The sequence below is a fragment of the Protopterus annectens genome, chromosome 3.part0 (genome assembly GCF_019279795.1).
Source record: "Protopterus annectens isolate FY-2018-M chromosome 3.part0, PAN1.0, whole genome shotgun sequence".
NCBI lineage: Eukaryota > Metazoa > Chordata > Ceratodontiformes > Protopteridae > Protopterus > Protopterus annectens.
In genome coordinates, this window is record NC_056731.1 from 530,028,818 (window position 1) to 530,051,771 (window position 22,954).

Consider the following 22,954-nt stretch of genomic DNA (forward strand, 5'->3'; position numbering starts at 1 on the left):
TGCAAACAAAAATCAAATTTACTTACTCAGCTGTTAGTTCTGCTAGCTCTTTTAACTTAAACTTTGAAAAAGTCTCCTAGCTCTACCGACAATTCAGAAATAGTTAACTGTCACTTGGCCTCAGAAAAAGAAACACAAGATTTGTTTTCTGCCTTAATTTATACCTTCTAGATAAAGTCAAGAGGATAACAAAAAGAAAATGGTAAAAATTTGAAGAAATCAGTGTTACACTTAAATCAATCTATTCTGGCAATTTTCTGAAGAACATATGCACCGCTGAAGGGAGTTTTCCTGAAACTTTGCTATTGAACTTGAGTTTTAATAAAGTGAATTGATCTTTTTTAATTTTTGGCATTGAAATCCATCAGTGGGATTCATGAAGCTTGCGCCAGGTGCAGGCGTAGCATTGGCGTTCTAACAACAAATATGGCCACCGAGCGATTAAGGTACGAGCTGTTTCCACACGCATTACCTGCGTACGCTATGCCCGCACAAGTCCCGAGCCTTGTATGCTAAATACCCCATGTGCAGCAGTGTAGCATGCAAATTAAGGTATGTAGCGATTCAGGAAGTGGAGCAGGTGTAGTGTAAGCATGCAGAAAAGTAAACCGTAGAAAATGGTTTACATTTTTGCAAACATAAAATCGGAGCCATGACAGCCGAACAAACACATGTATTATATTGTTAATATATGCCAATGGCTAAATATATAGCTATTGGCATAAAAAAACATGTACAAAATATAAAATTAACATTTAATATATATAGTCGCACTATCGCGACATGGAAGCGCAGGGCAGTGGTGCGCAAAGGGGATCGCAAGGAATATATAAAAATATAGAATAAAACTGCAATGAAACACATATCACAATTTCCCCATAATAGTCAATGGCAGGCATGCTACACCATACTATGGCGCAAGGGTTGCTAAGGGGCAATGACAGTGTTATGCGCAGTAGCTAGGAATTAGTAGGCAATGCCATGCAAATGAGAGAAGTAATAGTGAATCGCAGATTCCCCTCTACTGTAAGGATTCACCTCACAGCGTAGCATTATAACACCAAGGTTGGCCCTTGAGATAAAGATGACATCAAGAGAGGGGTGTGTCACCAGTGCTGTAAGCACATTGGAACATTGCTAAACCAGTTTGCCCCTAGCTAGGCAAAGCTGCAGGATAGGGGTGTGTCAAATTGGCCATAGCTATGCTTAGCTAAGAGTACACAAGGTAACTGAGTATGCATGTGAATAGAGATGAAAACGTGCGTAAACCCGGTAAACGGGTATGTGTGGCGCGCACTGCAGCTGAAATAGGAAGGGTATAGGAAAGAAATAAGGAAATGCTGCAGCAGTGAAATTGGAGTACAAATGACTAATTAACACCTGAGAGCCTACATGAGGCCATTGACAACAGCTAACAAGGCTGCAAGCAGCTACCTGCAGAACAGGAAAGGGTAGGGGCTGTACTGCAAAGAAAACAATAAAGTGTCAAAGCAGAACAAAGCCACTTTGCAGTATATCAGCTACAAGGCACATTTTGCCATAACTGGGTAGGGAAAGTACAAAACAAGATAATGGCAGGTGGATGCATCCCTGATAATGGGAGGGGATCCAGCTCTAAAAGTGAATTAAAGGGCAACAGATTAATCAAGGCAGGCAAGTAGATCTCCACAGTAAAGGCCCCACACTTGCAGTACGCATTGCAAAACCCATAATTAAGACACGCTGCAGCTGGAATAGCTCATACACACCCACTGACATCAGCAGCATCCATAGCACAATACTATAAAGTGTGAAAGCACCTCACACACATTTGTGTATTCCCATACACTCTGCATCGGTGGTGTATACAGATGAGGAACTTTTATTATGTACATGTTAGGGGCTGCCATAACTTTGGTCCACCAGCATGTGTTGGAGACTGAAGGTGGTGTGGAGGATGATGCACATGACCACTCAGGCACCAGAGGAGGAGGAGAGTGTTCAGACCCAGGGTAACCTACCAGGGGCTACATGATCTGGAGATAGTAGAGCATTACAGGATGGACAGGGACGCCTGCCACGCCTCAGAGCCAGAACAAACAGAGGGGAACCCATCCCAGTGGATAAGAAGGTATGTGTAAGCCTGAGAATACTAGCTACAGGTACCTTTCAAAGACCAACTGGGGATATCATGGGGATCTCACAGGCATCAGCATCCAGGGTACTACACCAGTTCCTGGATGCCATGTTACCACATGCCAATGAGCACATATACTTCCCCCGAACGCAGGAGGAGTTGGCCAGCAATATGCGTCTCTTCCACCGTGTGGCAGAATACACGGAGGTACTGAGTGCAATAGACTGCACGCACATACACATCAAGTCACCACCCAGTGAGCAGGGTAGGCACTACATAAACCGCGAGAGATACCCCATCCATCAACTGCCAGGTCATGTGCAATGCCCAGGGCATTATCATGGATGTGTGTGCTGGCAGCCCTGAAAGCTATCATGACTCCCACATCTGGCATGCCTCACAGCTGTATCAGTTATTTGCCAGGGGGGACATCACAAATGGCCACCTGGTGGGGGACGCTGGCTATGCACTGGAACCATGGATGATGACTCCCATCAGAAATGCATGCACACCCATGCAGGAATGCCATAATGAGGCACACACACAAACCAGAATCATCATATAGCGTGTGTTTGGGATGCTGAAATTACGGTTCCATTGCTTGGACATATCTGGTGGAGCCTTGCATTACTCTCCAGGCACATGTGCCCACATCTTCATAGTGTGTGCCATGCTACACAATATAGTCCTGCGGAAACAGCTGCAGCAGGGACAGAATGGTGAAGGCTCTCACAGCCCACCACCATTGCCACAGATCCCACAGGCACAGAGGTACTCAGACCACAAACACCCTGAGCCAGCCCCAGTAGGCAGACGGGGGTGTGTCCAGTATGCCCATGCCTTGGCAAAGAGGGAACGTATAGCAGACATACTGACAGTGTAGGCACCTAGGGACTGACACCTTTCTCCACCTGCACACACAGTAAACATGGATTGCACACACACAAGACTACCTGTAAATTGTTATGTATAGGCAGTCTACTGTGTGCATCCAACATACGCAGCCCTCAACTATTGTACACACAACTGCCACTGGCACAAGGTCAGTCAACACCTGAACAGTAAATTAAGCCATCAGCATATGCAGATACTGTATGTATAGATTCATAGGTAGGTACTTGGCCAACTGCCAGAGGCCATTCATAAGCCCAGCCAAAATGTGTCAGCTTTTGCCACCCCATTGATTCATTAACTGTCCCTCTGTGGAGCAGAGCCAATGGCGGGATCCCTGGGGTGCATCTACTGTTCCCCATTCACTCTTTAAGGTTTCTCTTGCAGAGTGTTAGTGAGTAGCTCTGTATAATGTAGTTAGGGATGTTGTTCCAAAATATGGGGAGTGCCTGTGACAGGAAGCTGTCCCTCCAGCATCTTCCAGTTATTGTTGTGGTAAGGTTCAGCTCACTACAGTCTGTGGCTCACTGTGAAATGGATTCCCATAGGTGGAGCAGATCCATCAAGCCTGAGTACAACATGGCTGTGTTGGCCAGCGGATATCATCTCTGGGTAAACGAGATGCCACTAAGTAAAGCAGGAGTTTATTCAGTTTGACTGCATAGGCAATATAAAAATCAAAAAGTTGACAAAGCAGCTGAACAAAAAAATAGATAAAAAAAATGCTCAAGGCTTGGAAAATACGAAACCACGGACTAGCGTAACTTCCACTTTATTCAACGCTTTCATAAAAAACTTCTTCCGAACCAAAAGGAATGTTACATCAAGCATTCATTTAAATACTGCACACAATTAAAATCAATTAATCAATTACATAGTGTAAAAACATAATTAAAGAGCCCTCTACAAAAAGCAAAGTCTTCATTCATCATTATGCACTATAGAATAGGCATAATTGAATACATTACAATAACAAACATTATAAAACATATGCTTCACGATCTTTTAAGAAACATTTAATATTGATGGCTTCATTTAACCCAGGAAAATGATCCGCCTGTAGTTTAATTTGCCATCTAGGCTCTCTTTGAGCCAAAAAATTCCTGTAAACACCCCCCCTGATGTCAGGTTCACAGTGTTCCAGGATAGAAAACAAATATTTTTTAAAACCAATACATTCAACACTATGTTTATAAAATATTTGATTTTTGTCCTTTTTTCTAATATTATACATATGCTCCTTCATTCTAACATTTACTTTTCTAGTAGTCATACCAATATAAAATGATGAGTATTTGTCACACACTGCAGTATAAACAACTCCTTTTGTTTTGCAACAAAAACTACCAGGGACACCTATGGTATAAAGTATGTGAGGAAGCTGAATGTAGGGACCTTCTAAAATAAACCTACAGACGGAACAGTCATTACACTTGTGCATACCCCTGTTGATATGCCCCTTTTTAATGCTACATGTGCTTCTATCTCTCCCCTTTTCAAATGCTCCTTTCAGACTATGTTCATTCCTATAAACAAACTTCGGTATAGGCAATATGTTGGAGGCCAGTATTCCCCTTAGCGAGGTACATTCGTGGACCTCCCAGCTGTTGGAAGTGTCTTCTGAGGTACATCCCACATGGGTTACTATACCCTATGATGGACTGATGAGTGATGAGTAAAGGGGCACTATAACTCCAGTATGCCTAGATGGGAATCCTTTAGTAATCAGATGGCCTACATAGAAGGATGTCCTAACTACTGTGGAGATATGATTGTCAAAGGGGAGATCACTATCTACCTTAGTCCTCAGATACCCCATTACCTCATCCATATTAAAGTTGCTGACACTTATGTATTAATATGTGAGTGCCAATTCCACAATGGAATGGCCATGCAGTTAGTGGCACTTGGCTGGAGGCTATGCTGTTGACATCCTGTGATGTTCACTGTGAGGCCTCTTGAGGGATGTCTGTCTCACCTGGACTATCAGTCATGGCTCCCAGTTCGCAGTTATTGCCAAAAATGGTCTGCCATAGTCCACCTGTGTTTGCCTGCACCTCTGAGACGTATATGCCAAACAGTAGGGCTCCCAGGACTGAGTCCTGTGGGACACCAGTCATGACTGGTCAAGAGTTGGACCTGGAGACCGCTAGTCATACTGTGTGGGTTCTGTGTGTATGCCCGTTGGCAACCCAACCTGTGATGTATAGGTGTATTTACAGGCTGGTGTGTTTATCAATAATACCTGAGTGGGGCATGGCATCAAAAGCCTTGGCGAGGTCCAGGTAGTATGTGTGAACCACTTCTCCCATCATCTAATATCTTGGTGACTGTGTATAAGACGTCAAACAGATTCAGTAGGCATGAACTGCACTCAACCAAGCTGACCTGGGTTGGGTCACGTGTTTGGAGGTTACCAATGTCTTTGTTAATGAGTACCATGAGGATGCAAACCATCCCATTGCAGACCAGGCTAGTCAGTCTTATAGGGTGGTAGTTACCATGGTCAGTTGTGATTCCACTTTGTTGGAGTGGAATAACTATTGCCACGCGCCATTGTATGGGCATGTAGCTTGTGGAGAGGCTGAGGTAGGAAAGCTTAATTAGGTGAGGGGTCAGGTTGTCTTGTACAGTTTGCAAGATGCAGTCTGGGACAACATCTGCCTCTTGTGATGCTGTATTCTGCTGTTAGAGAGGGCCATTTCCACCTGTGTGTCTCTGATGTGTGGCATACTGTACCTTTCGGGAAGTGCTGTGGGCTCTTTAGTTGGATATCAAAGGAAAGCTGACTATCTACTTTATTACTATTTACTTACTATTTGCTTTGTTATTTCAAGAGTACGTGAAGCTCAGTGAGTTTGGGGGCCTCCGCCCTTTGCTTAGCCTAGCTTACACATAGAAATCATCTAAATAGGAAGTAGGTAGAAGCAACATTAATGTCAACAGTGTAATGGTTACAGCATCCACATAGTAACTGTGCATTCGAGGTTCCAATCCCAATAAAGGCAGAGATGTTTATCATGTTCAAAAGTATACGTTAACCACAGCTTGCATATATAGGTAGTAATCATCTGTATAATAAACATTCAAAACACCCATATAAACCCATGTGTACTGGAGAGTACAGTCAACAGAGAATGTAATGTTATGTCAGCACATAGTGAGATGTTACTTCACTGATGTATATATCCTGAGTAGTTAGCGGATGTGGCTGTGTTTGTGTGCACAGGTTATACGTAACAAAGTTTGTTTAACTGTGTTTAACCACTGCTATAATGTCACACAAACACTTTTAAACATGTTTACAACTGCTTAAATGAGCCTTATTCTGGAGTAAAAAACATTTGTAAAGCATTGCAGGTGTTGAATTCTGGACCATACACACGATAGTCATGGGACTTGCCATTAAGTCATCCGAGGTGTATACATGTTTCACGGTCTTGAGACTACACCTTATACCATATGCATTTCACTGTAATTATCACAAATGGGATAGTCAGTTTGTGTACATATGTACGGTACATTGTAATGTACTGTAGTTTGTGAACCAACACATTCCAATGTACATATGTATTACTGTTACAAATTAATACAATATATATATATATATATATATATATATATATATATATATATATATATATATATATATATATATATATATATATATATATATATATATATATATATATATATATATTATACAGTTAGATCCATAGCCATATATATAAAAATCTATGAACAAACTTTGTGACACAGAAGCACTCCAAAGGAATTGGAGTGTACACAAAACACATGCAGCTCTGGTATTATAACAATTAATATTAAACTAATTCACATAGAAGGGGTGGTTGTTGTGTATGTAAAGATTGGGGTGGGGGAGGAATGATTGGTAATGCAATCATGCATCAAGGAGGGCCTGGGTCAGATGTCCAATAAGTGAACTGGAGGGGTATACATGGAGTATGGGGACAATATGAAAAGGACACACAACAAGAACCTTTCTCATTCATAATACACCCTGTCATGTCACATTGCAACACCTAATTTCACAAACATATGAACATTAACATGTATCAGACATATGCACACCAACTGACTGTCACATTTGTTTTCAGTAGTGAGGAATGTCTGTAGTACAATGTATATTCTAAACACCATAACATTTGTAAATATCTCAGATGCCTTGGTGGTAAAGTCAGTGACTGTGGTGTTCATGGTCCCGGGTTCAAGATCTGTAAGGGCTGTTAGGTTCTTTTGAGAGCCAGAATAAGAGCTGTTAGATGCAGGTGGATTAAAGCACTCTTAAGCAGTTGTAAGCGGGTTTGCACGGGTTTGTACGACGGTAAGCGGCACTGAAACACGGTAAACGGAGAAGTGCTTCACAGATTTAACCTTTGCTTAACATCACGCAGACCATGGGCAAACCTGCTTACAACCACGTAAATGTGCGTTATTCACACTTTATCTACCAATGCCTACTCTGAGAAGTGTAAAATAATAACACCTTCCAGGAGTAGAACCCGCAACCATGTACTCCTTCCTCAGCGTAACCTAACACTTAGCTACATGCGCTGTACCTATCCCAGTTGTGTATGCAGACAAGTTAAAACACAAAAGGGAGGAATGTGTTGAAATAGGACAACCCGACATATATGTATATATAGAGAGAGAGAGATAAATAGAGACATGTCGATATATACAGGTCTACATATATATGTAGATATATAGATAGATTAAAAACATCTACACATCTATGGAGGTACAGATAAACGTATGCAATAATATATATCTATATACATATACACACGTATAAATATATATATATATATATATATATATATATATATATATATATATATATATATATATATATATACATATATATATATATATATATATATATATATATATATATATATATATATATATACACACATACATACATGTCTGTAGACAGCATCTGAAGTGTTCATATCTGAGTATAACATGGACCATAGCAATCACACATTCCGTCCCCCCCCCCCCCAAACAATATGAACATAACATATGAAGAGTATATGCCAATACACTATTATCAAATATGTTCTATGGACACAGTCACCAACACAACTGCAATGACTGCAAATATCCATGACAGAAATACACAGACAGCTTTCATTTTGCAAAACGTTATTACATTTCAATGTATTGCCAAAAGGATTCAAAGAGTAATAGTACCTGCATGCTATACAGGAAGCATTTAACAGTGCCTTAATGAATCAGCCTGCAGATACCATAGTATTAGTCCACTAAGGGATAGGTGTTCACATAGGGAAAGAACAACCACACACATATAGCCGTTGAATAAAAGGGGTTCCTACACACCTGCATGTGCTATGTACACCCACCATCTACCCCACAACCAAAATAATTACATCAATACATACTGTCATACAATAACCAATTATTCAACTACTGCACAACATCTGCTGAAACCTTAACATACCTGGACACAGACACACTAACATGGCCCTATGTGAAATAGTTGCTGTTATACAATTGAACAGCTGCTGATGTTACAGGGTTTGTATGAACTAATCTCGTTTCAGAGGGTTGAAAGGTTCATACACCAGGAAGTGTTACCAAGTACTGATTATCAGCACAGTATGATACACAGTAACACCAAACTAAATATGTTTGGTAAGCACACTGTAAACCCCCTAACATTATATGCATAGCTATGCAGACTTGAGCTGGTCAAACATCCTGGCCAGACTGAAACATATGCAGAAGTATTAGGTACAAACAAACCCTGCACAAGTAGCAATGTTCAGAAATATAACAGCAGTACTCACATTTAGACCAAATCCTCTAGGCATTGCATACAGTATATTACTGTTCATCTTCATACAGCTGTTGCAATAGATTCCAAACAACACTTCCACGCTGTCTTCCTCACAAGTAAGGCAAAGGGACAATGCCCAAGTGGAGTACTCAATTATAATCCACTGAAGCCATAGTATTGGCTAAGGCAGTAGCAGCACAGCTGATGTGCATGTAATTAGCTACTTAGGAACACCAATTGGTTATCAGGATAGCACGTGTTACTGATCTGTAACTATAAAAGGTTGCCTTGTCACATATTCAAAACATCTGTATCTACCTGTAGAACAGTACAAAACACTGAAAGACGAACTGAAAACGAGTATTATACTAGTCAATAACACCTCCGATTACTAAGAAGGTATGTATAACATGTAGTATGTCTGTGTATGTAGTACCTGTTCTGTAAGAATTACAGTGTAATCAATGCATATAGTGGAACTAGCTATCTTGTAGCGATGTATTATTGAGCAGTAGTAATGCTTGTAGTATTCTATGTGTGTACTGCTGTAGGTTACACGGCAAACTCTGCATACACCACAAGGGATGATATGGGCTTGGAACCCACCAATTCGCTTCCAGCCACTGTCAGTGTCAGGACTGGCCCTGCTATAACAGGGGATAGTATATGTCGATATATTGTAACAGTCGACATATGTATGGGTATATAAGTAAGATGAACATGTTAAAGGTGGGCTTACCTTGCAAATATGGTGTGCATTGTGGGATATTGTGCCAATAACTGTGTAATATACAGTATTTTAGGCAGATCTGTAGTCTATTCTACATAGCAGTTCTGTTATGTTATGCAAACAGTAGTTATGTCTATTAGCAATTACAATACTCAATAACAGGATACATATAATTTGTATTCATCTGACAGTCTAGCAGCATGATAGCAAAGATAATTGGAAGAGCCGGGTAACTATCCATGCACATAACACATGTAATATCCTCCTCTCTAGTATCGTTTGCAAGCAATAACAGCTGTGCATGTGTACATGTTATGCAAATGTGTAGTGACCCTTGTTACAGGGCTGGACCTCTCTAGTATCATTTGAAAGCAATAACAGCTGTGCATGTGTCCATGTTATGTAAATGTGTAGTGACCCTTGTTACAGGGCTGGACCTCTCTAGTATCATTTGCAAGCAATAACAGCTGTGCAAGTGTACATGTTATGCAAATGTGTAGTGACCATTGTTACAGGACTGGTCCTCTCTAGTATCGTTTGAAAGCAATAACAGCTGTGCATGTGTGCATGTTATGCAAATGTGTAGTGACTCTTGTTACAGGGCTGGTCCTCTCTAGTATCATTTGCAAGCAATAACAGCTGTGCATGTGTACATGTTATGCAAATGTGTAGTGACCCTTGTTACATGGCTGTAACTCTCTAGTATCGTTTGCAAGCAATAACAGCTGTGCATGTGTGCATGTTATGCAAATGTGTAGTGACCCATGTTACAGGGCTGGGCCAAATGGCTATGTGCACACCTACATAGAGTGGATACTGAGAGTAGAGACACACTAGTTGAACTACCAGGTTTGTGTAGCCCAACCTCTCATTGCCAACCTAACAGCTGCTTGCACATACTGTATGTAAGGTAGTGCACAGCACTGGTAATGAAACAGGTTGCATATCATCTTTAACTCCAGTGTAACATCTGCAGTAGGAGTGTAAGATGTAGGAGACAGCTGCCCATGTGTAATAACCACTTCATAGATGATGTCTCACACTGTCTGATTATATCCTGATCATGCTGATAGTGGCATCAGAGTCTATTGATACATGACTCTGTTTGGAGAGTGGGTGTCTGTGCCCAACAGAGCTCATGGTCCTGGTGGATATGTGAGTATATACCCAGAGAAGGAAACAGGCCTGTAGACACTTGCATCATCTGTAATGAACTAACAGGATGTGATGTGCTCCTCAGAGGAGGATTGCTGCTAAAGGTAGCAACAATGTTTCCGTAATAGACAGTGTTGTCACTTCCATAACACAAATATTTACATGTGAGCATCACTGTCTAAAACATCTTCATAAGCAATACGTAAACTAAATACAGTACTTGGTACTTGTAGCACTGAATGTTCATACAGGCATGTCCACTAGACAGCTACTGGTGTTTACTAATGTCAGCTTTGTGTATGTGGCCATCCTGGGGGAATGTAATCTCTATGCCATATACACTGCCAAACCCACCTAACACCATGCCCCACACATTGTTTGGGATGCAGCTACAGGGGTAAGCTGGAAGGCAGCCCAGTCTACAGCCATGACTGGACTGGACAGTCATGAGGTGTAGGTTACCACATGCAGCTCATCAACACAACCAACACATACCCTTACCAGAACACAGTAAGGACACCCACACACACTACCAGAAATCACACACATTCACAGACACTTCTAAGTATCTGGCCAAAGAAGTGACCCCCCAAGCTGGAAGAGATAGACACTGAAATACACAAACTGTATGACATAGTTTGCATAATTGTGCCACACCTCAGAACACGTGGCTGGAAACACGCCCAATAGTACTCATTTGTGAATGCAAACTCTAGCACTGTGTTACACACCAACCTATGTAAGGGCATACATACTGTCAGCTGCCTGTCTGCCATGATTAGCCACATACCCATACAGTCAGACCACCTTTTCAACTATACACATGGCTATGGCATATTCCATGTTGTTGTGCAGGACCTGTGATGCAGTAGCCTGGACTGCATGGAAACACATGTAGGAACTGTCAGGTCTTGTAGCCCATGCAGGTATGTCCCAAGGCCTGGGTAGCATTCTGCCATTGGCCAGAATGATACTGCAGTACATGGACAAAAGGATTGTATTCCACAATTGTCTAGTGTAGTGGTGCAAGTCAAAGGGTATCCAGTATCTGTCTGCCTGGGATAAAATGGTTGACAGACCATGACGCTTTGCCAGACAGGGCCTGCACCTGCCACTCCTTGGAATCTGGATACTGCCTAGGACTCATGCTTCTCCTATAGTGCCTTCATCTTGCACACTTCAAGTGAAGGTCCACTGCTGTTACAGGGACAGCCAAGCAGTAAACTGCAGGTCTCGCTACACAATGATACATTTCAGAAACACTATATGGACACACATATGTCAATCCCTAACAGGGAGAACATATTTGTGCAGTGGCTGAGACATGTTTAATGCTCCAGATAGCACACCGGCATGACCATGTTATAACACATACCTCACCTCTTGCTCATTATCCTTTATTGGAACACACGGGACACAGGTGTGTCCATATTCCTGAAGGATATGTACACCCCCACGCTAGTTGCACTTGCATAACATCAGCTGCATTATGCTGAGCAACTACCTTTGTGCCAAAGTGGAATTCAAATTGCACCTTAAGACAGATCACCCACCAGACCGCGGATTTCCCAACTGTCATAATGTGCTGTAATGGGAAAGATTAGGTCTGAGACAGAACCATAATAATGGCTACTCTCAACTATTCCATTATGAACTTGGAAGACTCCTCATGTACCAACACCTGCACTCAATGCATGTTGGATTCCATCGACCCCACTGACCTGGATCACAGTAGTCACACAAACAGGGCTAACAGTATGCTACACATAGTTAGTCTCCAATGCCAATGTTATGTTTCCTAAGAGCAGAGTGGTGACTGTCATGGCACCCATGCGGATGGACAATGCATGTGCAAATGCTGAATCCTACACAAATGAACCTTAAGCAGTCACATATGTGCAGTGATTGTGCCATTGAAACAGAACCAGGATTCAACCCAACACAAACAAGAAGGCAAACTGGTGGTACCATGCTTTAAACTGTACCACAGAAGGTAGTAACTGTTGCAAGAGTGAACACACATGAGTGTAGGTGATCCCTGGTCAGCCTCAGTAAGATGCAGATACACCATATAAAACCATACAAAGCTACTGTGAAACTAATCAGCCACATATTATGAGGCCAAGCGCAGAGCATTCTATAGCTGTGTCATTAATCGTAATGGCAATGACAAGACCTGCCTGCTGCACAGCACTATGGCATGGGAAGTATTGCACCTACAGAAATAGCACCTGTTCATCCAGATAGGGTCTTTGAAAACCTAAACCCACTCCCCCCTCCCCACCCAACAGGTACACTTAGTAATATATCCAATTACACTACAGGGTCCCTGTAATAACGACTATGCAGGTACAAGCTGCACTCTCTAAAGCCATACATACAGCTTTCATGGGACTTGTCAACATCCCAGGGTGTATCCTACACAAATGTAAGAACATTCAGCTATCCACATACACATGATGTTCAATCATAGCTTCATGTCAGGCTGTGTACACACCAAATGGTGCACAGCAACAGTTATCACACCCCACAAGGGGGGAGACACCATTGATAATGGGAAATAGTGCACAACTACCCTGCTGAGTCTGGTCTGTAAGGCCATGAACCATGATCAAGGTATTTGATGTACTCAGTACAGATGTAGATGACAGTAGGGTTGATTCACACTGGATATCATAACATTGCCAGGTCGTAGAATACCATCACTCATACTGTGTTCCAGCTACACTCAGTAAACTAGGTGTATATTTCTATGTCACTGGAGTGGTTGGCAACTGGAGTGTTGGCAGAACCAACACTACAGAAGGTGTCTGACTAATACACACACATCAAACCAGTGCCAGCCACAGTAACACATGGTTTATTCCTGGTACTCCCCCTCTTTCTTATCTATACCACACAGACTAACACAGAAGGCATCAGCCTATTGATGTTTGCAAATGACTATGAACTAGGAGCAATAGTCGACTCAATGTGTGCTGCATTCAACATACAGAAGGGCCTTAGTGTGTCAGATGTGTGGTGTGTGACGTATGGCCACATTCTGACAGCTAAGTATTGCATTGTCATCCCCTATGTTACAAACCCTGTACCCATGAACTACCACCTAGGCAGCGGTCAACATAATGGCAACTGTGTGTATGGGATGCAGCTGGACAGTACTCTTTCCTTTGATAGTTACGTCACCACACCAGACAGGTAGTCGTATGTGGCACCCCTAATCATGACAGGGTGCCCTCCAGGAATATAGAGATAATTGCTCAGCCATACTCAACACCCATGTGACCCATAATAGATCACATATTTCCTTTAAAGGTTATTGCCCATGTGTAGATGGCCTACTCTGCCCTTCCCAATTCCTAGCTGCACTATGTATCATGCAGCTTACCCTGAATAAAGCCATGTCCAACCCAGAGGTGTTGGACATGCTACACTTAACACATCCTGATCCCAAATAAACACAAACTTCATGGACATCCACCTTTCTAGTACAAGGATCACAACATGCCTGACAGATCTCTGTCCCATACAGTTAACATACTCTTGCCATACTATGCATCCCTGTCCAGCAAAGCTGCACATCACTCCTCTCTGTGACATGGTGGGATGACTGCATGCCAAATATATCAGTAACCCTGTGGATCAGTTCTCTGGCACTACTTGAACTGGTCACTGAAACTTACCTGTCTGTTACCTACAGCTAGGTAACCTGTCTGCCTAGGCTCATAAATGGCTCAGGGCATGTAGCCTACTAGTTCACTATGACCATACATGCTATAGTTGATATCCAACTCTGCAAATACCATCAGGCTAGCTATTGTCCCATGTGTTACACATGTGCAACACAGGCAATACATGGCAGGATGCTACACAGCTGTGCAGTGCCATGTAGATGTATACGGCAAAACACATACATGCTTGCAAGTCTGCAGGGTCACAGGTCAGGTCCCTAATGGCTATGTATGACTACATATTTGACATATACACAGCATTCAGGTCGATTGCATTAATGTGAACATATCCAGGCATGTGCTGATAGGTAAAGTCACCAGTACAGGCAAACAGACATGCCCACATCAAGACAACATCCACATGGTGTATGAGCAATGTCATCACATGACACACACATATATGGCGATAACATCACATCACCAGTAAGTGTCAAATGTGTGTGACTTATACATGCCAGTGGTGTTAGTGTCATGTAGATTTGCAAAGACATATTTGTAATCTTAATAAATGTGATACACATGTATGTTCAGCTGTACTTCTGTACTGCTCTGTGAGTTACTGTGACCTGTCTCCAGCAGTATGTCTTCCAGGTATGCCACATAGCAGACTGCCTTTGTACAACCACTTGGAGGATGAGGTCCTCGTCCCATACCTCCTCGACAACAATACAACACTCTTCATCCATGTGCCACAGGATGCACAGCAGCGGGATGCCCTGTGGGAGGAACTCTACAGGAGGGTAAATGATGTTGGCTGTCACAATCGCACCTATCAGCAGGTGCACCAACACTGCACTTACCTCATAAGACAGGCGAAACAGCATGTTAATGCAATCATTAGGGAACAAGGTGCAACAGATGGGGGGCCACTCACCCATCCCCCACTCACACGTACCGAGGAGCTACTGGCCAACCTGGGGACATCTGCAGACCTCCATCCACAAGTTTTAGCTGGTATTGTTGAGGTGGGTGTCTCTCAACCACCGAGCCTGGAGTTGCCTGGTAAGTCACTACTGCACATATAACACAACTATATTTCACATAGTTACATGTGTTACTGTATAATATGTAATGTAACATCATATGCAAGGCATGTATGCACACATGCCACATACTATAGTCTGCTACGCTATGTATGCACAGATGTGCATACTCCATAGTATAGTGTATTGTACTGGCTTATGTGCTAACATGGACATTGCACCCTGTAGCTATCACACAGGTGTGGATAATGATCTTACTGCTGTGACACTCCTGTTTAGGTACCTCTGGCATTTTTCAGTGACAGCAGCCTGTGTCAAGTGAGATCGTTATTATTTACCAGGCTTGATAATGCACAGAACATATTAATTGCATGCTATCTGCCATAACACACGTACACATAATGTATGGTGGTCCAGTTAATGGACACTGGTCAGACCTGCAATGCATCACAGTGTTTACCCATGTGAAACAATTAAAGACTATATGAAACACCTACACTAAACCTTCCAAACTGTCATTGTCAGATGTGTGGACAACAGTGAATACGATGGTGGAGGTGTGTTTCACTGTAGGGACAGGTACTACATATCAGCATTACACATGTTGGGAATACAAATAGTACTATACAGAGAGCATGTGTGTACACACACTCTAAATGTGTTGGAGCTGGAGTATGACCGGCCCACAGGATACAGCCTTGTGGATTATACCCTTGCTATGAATGTCACACAATGTCATGTGCTATCTGACATGTCCTTGACATGTAGTGAGCTGACTGCAACACTGCTCAACTATCCTGCAAAACATGTTTCACATCCCATACATACCACCCTTTGTCTGCATAATCCTGTCCTCAGTGGAGCCTATGACATCTATGGGTGTATGTCATATGGGATAACACTGACATGTGAAATAAGATGGCCATCACAACCATTGGATAGAACATGTGTACACATGGCCATGGAGGATGGCCAGAGACATGAAGCAACACACACAGTAGAAGTGATGTACATGTGTGTACATCCTGTTGTGCACTAGCTCGACACAATACAACTATGGCCTTTGTGTAATGGTGATATTGCAGATGTGAAACACTAAACATCATACAGGCCTGTGCACAGCTTGTGTAGGCATAACATAAAACCACCACATAACATGTCTTGAACATCTTGAGTGTGTCATGACATGAAATCATTCACCTATACAGTATCCAAATACATACATGTGTTGCATAACATACACATACAATGACATCAGGCCACAGATACAGTACATTTACATTGCTGGTGTCAGACATCACTGTCATGCCTGCTCCTCATGTGTGTGAGGTACACAGATGGCATGTGGGACATAGAGTACTGCTAAGTTAGCCATGTGTGGGCATAGGTTTCAGGCATCAGTAATATGGTTGTAGATGTGCAGGGGTGTCATCTGTATACCCTTCTGTGACCTGTGTCACACAGTCCACATTAGGGTTTAGTGTGTATACACCTCAGTGACGTGGGTCACATTCCACATTAGATATGTATTGTATGTGAACATAGTCATGGCTATGAACTGTGTCAGTAGCTCACACTGTATAGCAATTGTGAAGCCACATGATGCCCTGCAATGGTTATACACATCAGCTCAATGTGCAGTATGTCCCTGCATATTTGTAAGGTGGACAGACAACGTTGCATCAGCTGAAAAGCCTATGTAAGTATAACACGTCCCTGCATTGGGACATGATTACCATACTGCAGATTGGAAAGGACACCATTGTGTTACACATGTATGCATGTCATTCAACACGTCAGCAGTAGACATGTCATACTACATGTGACTGGCAAGGTCATATGCCACACAGCAGGCCGGTGTACTGTAAACCTGTGCTGGTCTGTGGCACCATTGCAAAATAGGGACAGCCATGTCAAACGTGTGCACAGCCACATGCACAATGTCTAGACTCAGCTCAGGGGTAGGCAGAATAATGTTGAACAGACATGCACTGCTTTGGGGGAGATATACAAGCTAGGGCTCAAGGAAACATAGTATGCAGTCAACATACCCTATTGCTCATGTCTTAACACATAGGGGTGGTGGCCAACACAAAGCATCAGAGGCAGATGTACAAAGGTCAGCGATGGTCTGTTAACATGTGGTGTATGTTGCACACAACATGGCAGTGCGGTGCAATGGTGCAAAGTGCATGCATTGTGTTGCAGGTATGGGGCATAGGCTACAAACACAAATAGTGCAATACAGGTATGTATGCTAACCACCACTTTAATTGTGTAAGGTGCATGCCATCTGCTGTAATACATGCATGCTGTTGTGCGCGACTCAGGGATGTATGATAACTACCACTATAATTGTCTAAGCGGAAACTATAATTGTCTAAGCTGAATGCCATCTGCCATATCACCTGCATGTAGCATGTGTGTCTGGGTGTCTGTGTGTCTGTGTGTGTGTCTGTGTTTCTCTGTCTGTGTGTCTCTGTCTGTGTGTCTGTGTGTCTTTGTGAGTCTGTGTGTCTGTGTGTCTATGTGTCTTTGTGTCTGTGTCTGTGTGTCTCTGTCTGTGTGTCTGGTATAACTTATAATGCACAGTTCTTGTCTTCCCCTCACAGGTGTTGATGTAGATGCATTGTCCTCCTGTGGTCCACCTGATGTTAGTGTCCCCACACACTCTAGCAGTGATGATGATAGTATGATTGTGGCACAGACAGGGTTGTCAGGGGCTGAATCTGTGCCATTGGTTGCCATTCCACCTGTCTCCCCCTCTTCCTTGCAGACAGCTCCCCTGCCTACACATACCCCATCACCACTGGCCATAGAGGAAGGACGGTTGGCCGGTGGTAGCATGGAACAGGGAAGTGTGGAAACTATGGAAGGTGTGCCTGCACACCATGATCACAGTCAACTGACTGGTCATGTCCTACACAGGCATGTGCCTAGCGCTGCTAGTAGGAGGACCACTGGCCAACATGCCCCTGTGAGACAAAGCACATCAGCTGGAGTCACCAGAAGCATGTTTTGGGCTGTAATGGAGGCACAGGCACATGCTGAATGGCACAACAGAGAAGGTCTGAGGCTTCAGAGGGCTGCTGTCCATTCATTAACTGACAGCATCCAGGCACTTGCAAATGCTCACCATCATCTTGCAGATGTTTTGGTTAGACGATTGGGTGACATGGTAGGAGTCCTTGACCATGGCATGTCAATCCTCAAGTGTGGAATGTCTGTGCTGGAACATCTAGTGGGAGTGAGGCATGGGGCACGTGGATGTAGGTCAGCTACATCACCTGTTGAAGGTCTATGTGAACATGCTACTGCACATGCCTGCTCCCATAGTGGCAGTAGCAGCAGCAGTGCAGCTGGTGCTGTGCAGTCCACACCAGGACCCAACAGGCCTTGTGCACATGGTCATGGATGGTTCCAACAGGGACATGATTCCAGTGGACACGTGTCATCAGACAGTACCCAATCTGGACCTCTACCTGGTAGTGCCCGTGCAACCCCTGGCAGGCGCAGGTCATGTGGCCATGGCCAGACACTGTGAACTGTAAAACCTGCCTTGTACAGTCTACAGCTGTCAATAATACCCATGTGTAGGCCAGCCACATGCCAGAACTGTGTGCATGCATACACACACACTGGAAACAAATGTAGGGCAACTCAACACACACACGCATAACATCCACACACACCCAATGATATCTCAGGTCCTAACACACACACATGATGTCATCCAATGGCGCAGCCTAGGCCTCTGGCAAACATTATCACCCTGTGCATATGATGATGCCTGTGCTGCATCCCTGTCATCCACACCATCGGTGCAGGGACATGCTCATATGGTCTGATGCACAGGGTGAACATACTAGGTAGACAATTGTAGATTAATATTGTTGAATAGTGTTGACAGGCAGCAGACATACCATGCATTACAGTTTTAGAATGCATTTTGCACGTTTGACAATATGTATCATGTGTAACAACACTAACAGCATCTTCATAGGTTCATAGGTAGGTACTAGGCTATTGGTCCAAGGGCCTACATAAGCCTAGCCAGCAAGGTTCCATAGCTTACGTCACCCAAGAAAGTTATTTTCCTGTGCCACTGTCCAGCAGAGACACAGAAGTGATCCCCGGGGTGCATTTCCCATCTCCCATCCACTCATCAAGATCCCTCGTGAAGAGTGCCAATGAAGATGTTGATCTTGATGTTCTGCCTTCCTCTTTCAGGTGTAGTTGCATGTGCCAGGGGATGTCAGTGTTTGCGGTTAGTGTCTCATATGTACATGTTGACTACCCACAGGTCAGTATGACAATACCTGCATGCACTTTGTAGCTTTCACATCACAGTTATTTTCTACTATGTTTCGATTATATCTACTGTTCTAATGATCCAAGAGCATGATAGCTGTGTAGTAAGCTACTGTGTTCAGAGCCATCACATCCATAGTGGATGACATCACAGGTATAGTTACCTGGAGCGGGGAGGAGGTAAAAGAGTGGTATGCCGGATGACAAGCGTAAAGGCCAGTGAATTTAGTGGCTTCTCACTGGAAAGCAGTAATACCTACTGCCATGACAGCACGCAAACACAGACACACCCACACACTCAGGGATTCACAGACACAGTAACACACACTCTGACACACACACACAGTTGCCAGTGTTCAGATGAGAACCCCTGCCTATGTGCATATCATCATTGTAGTACTATGCAATTACAAGATGCGTCACAGGGATTACACTTGTACAGGTAGTCGGAATGGCCTAAGATTGAGGACATCGACAGGGATACTACAGTGCAGTGAGTATATGTTGGGAGGGTGGTCCATCAGTAGGCTATGTAACAACAGGTCACACCCCCAGGGAGTACATGTTAACAGACAGTTAGAATGCCCGTCTATGATTGATGATATCAACAGGGAGTCTATATTGCATTGAGTGGATGGGGGGAGGGGGCATTAACATTTCACTATGGTAAAATACAGCCTCACTCAAGGGACTGGACAGCCATACACAAGGACAGCCATACACACACACACACACACACACACACACACACACACACACACACACACACACACACACACACACACACACATGCGCACACACTCACACGTTTACTGTGGCATTCACAAAGATATACACCTATGTCACACACATACAGACACTTTACATGTGTGAGGTTCAACCACCTGCCTATGCACACTCTGTACTGGTGTCAACAACAGTGTTCAGGAGAGTGAAAACGTGGGATGTATGCCCAACCATATGTGATATATATGGACACACACTCACACACACACACACATACACACACACACACACACACACACACACACACACACACACACACACACACACACACACACATGTGCCAGTACTGTGAATCAAACACCTGCCTATCTCATGATAGGTATTGCAGAAGTACATCACTATCGCATCCAGTACAAAGCTTACTGACTCTTTCCTTTGCCAACTGTGATGATATATGCACAATATATGCACAGGGGAGGTATTACTGTTACAGGTGTCATGAGGTTTGCCTTCAGTGTCACCCTTACATCATTCTACATTGTCTGTCTTCCCCTTCAATTAAGAAAACCTGACCTTAGCAGTTACACAGGTTATTGTAGGAATTGTTGTAACACACCAGTGAGCTGTCCTCAGTAATCATTCATCTGCAAAGAAGCCCCACCACTTAGTAGTCATGTCCAAACATCTGTCCATACCTCATGTATGGCTTACTGTACTTAGGGAACATCACCATATACAGTTGGCAATGTTGAGGCTGTTTTGCAACAGCATGATGTACTAAGACAACAGTCACCTCTAGACATCAGACACTGCACACACATGGAATCTACACAAACATCAATACATGTACACATATGCGGTCTACATCAGTAGGTGCACTAGCAGGTCAAGAGGATACATTCCACACCTTCCACACATCATGTGTGAAACATAGCCGAGCATTACACCATAATGGATGTTGCATTCATGTAGTGGTAGGACACCACCACTTTCACCGAGTAGCCAAGTGTACATATATGACAACAGCACATATCAGCGGGACACACACAGCATTATTCCATGTCATGCTCCAACAAACTGTTACTTGACAGTGCCATGGTGAAGCCAGGGCACTGTAATGGTCAACAGTGAACACATCATATTTGCTGCACACACCTCATGTTTAATGGAAGAGTGCCAGCAATGTGTTATGTTAGAGCTAGGCAGTGCACTCATTCAAGCATGTGCGAGGTCTGTGGCTTGTAAATATCTCACCCCAACATGTCTTGGCTATTGTGGTACTAAGGCTAATGTTCAGACAGCACACAGCATGCATGGCTTGCAATTGTTGACATGGGGTATATGTAGGAGCTGTGGCCACACATGGCTGTGCATGTCGTGAACATATCACCTCTGACTACACAGGAACATACAGAGCAGAGTTGGATTTCCCTGAGTCTGTCAATACAGGCCTTGTGTAGGTCCTATGATCCTGTTATTTGGGTATGTTTGTAGGCATTGCATTAGGTGGACATGTCTAATGACATACATGCCACATGGGGTGTTGTATGTTATAATAGGTGTCATTGGAGACCAGTAGAGAGGGAATATTACCTCTTTTAACATAGAAATCAAACCTTATGTACTGTTAGCATGCTATCTGCCATGTGCATGTGTGCAATGACTGTAGCCATGTGTATGTAGAAAGGATAATGAAAGCTATGGTAATGTCATTTATGTTGTATGAGTGTGGGATGTACATATCCAGGGCAGGTACAGTTAGGTCATATCCAACCATGAGGGTGTTGTTTACTGGTGTACAGCAACAGTCGACCGTGTTACTGCTGACAACATCCGGGGGACCCTGGTATGTGTACAACTGAGCTGGTTACAAACAGTGGTATTATTGCATTGCATAAGACATTATGCAGCTGTGTCTGTACATGGGTACTTTGCACAGTTGATGTAGGCCTAGGTACAGTCCACCAATTGAGGGTTATCTGGTGGTTTACCATACTATGTCATACTACATATGGATGTGTGTTGGTAGTCTGGGGACAAGGTGGTGGATGTATATGAGGATAGAACCTAGAATGCAGCATTTGCCACTGTCATCTGTACCTGAGTCATCTGTGATACGTTATGTCAGAGTAGTGGTCTTTACATGTGAGTAGCCTTTATGAATATGTGTACACCACCACCTGGAATGGTCCATACCAGTGTTATGGCCCACATGTCTGGATCTGCATTATATGCTGGTAGTTCAATTGCACACTACAGAGCCTTCAGCCAGGTGTTCCTCACTGCACAGATGTCTGTATTCATACATTGAGCAAATGGATTACTAAAGCCACACATCTAGCACTGGTTAGCATAAGCATGCAATGCAATTGTCTTGTAGGTGTCAGGGTGTTACTTCTGGGTGTAGGACATTTGCCTTGGAATGTGGCTATATGGGTAAATGCAACCTAGGTATTATCCACACACACGTGAAACATGGATGCA